The sequence below is a fragment of the Cyprinodon variegatus genome, unplaced genomic scaffold (genome assembly GCF_000732505.1).
Source record: "Cyprinodon variegatus isolate N-32 unplaced genomic scaffold, C_variegatus-1.0 Scaffold747, whole genome shotgun sequence".
Classification (NCBI taxonomy): domain Eukaryota; kingdom Metazoa; phylum Chordata; class Actinopteri; order Cyprinodontiformes; family Cyprinodontidae; genus Cyprinodon; species Cyprinodon variegatus.
Window position 1 is genome coordinate 217,038 of NW_015151200.1, and position 2,745 is coordinate 219,782.

At 40.4% G+C, this 2,745-nt stretch overlaps 1 protein-coding gene across 2 annotated transcripts in view; it reads right to left on the reverse strand.

Annotated features, from left to right (window-relative positions):
• The window catches only part of LOC107098108 (cadherin-8-like), a 235,789-nt gene that overhangs the window by 159,533 nt on the left and 73,511 nt on the right, over positions 1–2,745 (reverse strand). The window lies entirely within an intron of this gene.

The following is a 2,745-nucleotide window of genomic DNA, read 5'->3' on the forward strand; positions in this document are numbered from 1 at the left end:
CAGAGTAGCTACATCTGGGCCGGTAGTGTTTGTCTATGAAATCCTCCTAGCTCCAAACATCAGCTGGGCTGCTGCCATCAACAACTTTAATTTTGAAGGATTGAGTAGAGCCCATTATTTAGTGCTTAGTCATGTTTTTCCCCCTAGACATAGCTATAGAAGAAGCTTTTACTTTGACCAACTGCTCTCTTTAACCCTCTGTGCATGGAAATAAGCTCAGAGCTCATCTGCCTGATTGTTTCTTTCCTACACAGAAAAGGTAACACTAAATTAGCTTACTGTATGTATTGCTGATGTATTTAAAGGTATTGAAGAGGATTTTTGTGAATTTTTGAAAAGACCCGCCCTCTCCACTTTTGAGCAAAACGCACATGCACAACCCTGTACCCGCTCCCAAGAGGGAACGCCTATTAAACGCTTGCGAGAGCGTGCACAAGCACATTTCTCCTGGTGCACGCTCTGTTTAAGAGTTGCTGTTTGCAAGCTTATTTTTCAAAAGAAGATTTGAAATTTTTTCACTATGTCAGAACGAGCACGTTCAACAGCCTTACGTAAACATATCACCAGAATGATTGACAACTAGGAGGACCACTTATTTTAATGATTCACCTGGAAAAAGGACATCCTCCACTATACCTTTAAGCAAATGAAGGTACATCCTCCTCTCCAACTATAGCTTGCTCTGGTGCAAGCTAACAGAACTGACAAAGACTCCTGAATAAGTGTTGAAACAATTGCCTTCCAATTTCGGGCTGTTTTGTGGTTTCCATGACCCAGATGACTGAGAACTGACACAGGCAATAATTGATACAGGAATTCAAGATCTACAAATACAGATAGATAGATCTGTACCTGTAGCCCCCAAAGGATAATTCCAGCAGAAGCTGGACAGTTTGACCATTTTTTCTTTATGCATTTTCCTTTTTAACATTTGCTCTCTACTTTCCTCTTCACAACTGATCTCTACGTTGTGTTGTCCTCTCAGACAAAATTGTGTTTATAACGAGAAAACGATATGAAAATCTGGACATTCAATGCTTATGACTTTTTTTTATGCTATTTTATGCATATTCAGTTGAAGTATTTGACATAGGTGTAATACCTTATGGTTGCTGCTGCTTCTTTGCTGGAAGAAGTGTTGCCTAGATACTAAACATGGCCCAACATTGCTTCGCTTAGCTAAATGAGGCCCGCTGGGGACAATAAGTTTATAAGTAGCGCAGGAAATGGACCAAAGCCGACATAGTTCCTCGTTGTACATCAAAAAAAGCGTCATACAAACATGCAATCCTAGGTAAAATGCTCCATGAAGTGTAGAACTCACGGAAAACAGAAGCTGGTTGTGGTCTGGATGCAGAACTTATTAGAAGGCAAGAATCAAAGGTACATTTCTTTTCTAAGGATGAATCTATCCTCATTCATTTCCTCAAATAAGTCCAAAAGTCAGTGGACGGTGCTGCATACTCCTCATTATTTTTGTCATTATGGTTTCATTAGTTCAGTAGAGCTGCATTACATGCTAAGCTGAGTGGTTAGATCCCACTCGCTGCACAGCCTGGTATAACTAATGAGCCTGACAGGGCTATCTATGTAAGGCTGCTCAAATACACGAGGAGGAGAAAGCCTAAGCTGTAGGGTTTTTAAAAAAAGGAACTTACAGGAGAAAATGCAAGAAGAAAACATAAGAGGAAGGTGGGATACAAAAGCAAAGAAGTTTGATTTTATTCATCTAAATACATATAGCTCTTCTCATATAAGCCTCCTGATCCATGATGCGAGTGATTGTCAGAAGAGGGGAAGACAGGGCTCCGGGTTTCTGGCTTCGGATGCCAGCACTCGTCATTTCTGTCTCTATTTTTGTGAACATACATGTTATCTGAAAGACATGCTTTCAAAAAGCTCACAGGCATGAATCAAAACATCTGAATTCAGCAGCTTTAATTTCATTTCCCAGCCAGTGTTTCAGCAGGGATTCCTGTGGGAGCGTAGCTGGGATGCAGAAAAGAGAAGCAGGGATCTGTCGGCAAAAATCCCGTCCCCTCAAGCCCTCCCCGCGCGACGTTCACGCAGGCCAGCTTTTATGTGTTTGCCGTCTCCGAGGTGTTGTTTGAAGACACTGACAAAGCACATTCGCTTAAATTGTCACACCTTGCACTTTTGTTTTCCTAATTGTGCCATCATTTCACATGAATGATGTAGCTCATTAACACAAATGCCTTACAACATCCTGCATACTGAGAAACTCCAAATGAGCTCAAATTAATGATGGTCTGTCATTTTTAACCCCCTCTTTTATTCTGTTTGGCTACTTGCATGTAATCTAATATTTACAACTCAATACCTTCAATGAAGGGGTTCTGTAAGGATGGTGTAACAGTGCTGAACACATACCCTGCTGCAAAAGTAGACCTGTGAGTTCAGATTGTGTATACCGTATGTATAAAGATGGATCCTTTACAAAGTTTTTAAACACTTTTTTAAGGCATTAATCTCTCTCTGAGACAAAAAATAATTGCTCGTTCCACCCAATTATTCCCATCAGAAGCTTTTGATAACTCTTTCACATCGTTGTTTAAGGTTAAACTCAAGTACGGACTTCAACGAGGACTCTAAATAACCTTTATTTAATTTCTCTAGACTCGCTAGTTTCCCTCAGATCATTGTGTTCTTGGATCAACCAAAGGGTACTTGAGGTCATAAACTGCTGACAATTAATTATCTGCTAGGATTTTCTAACCTGACTCC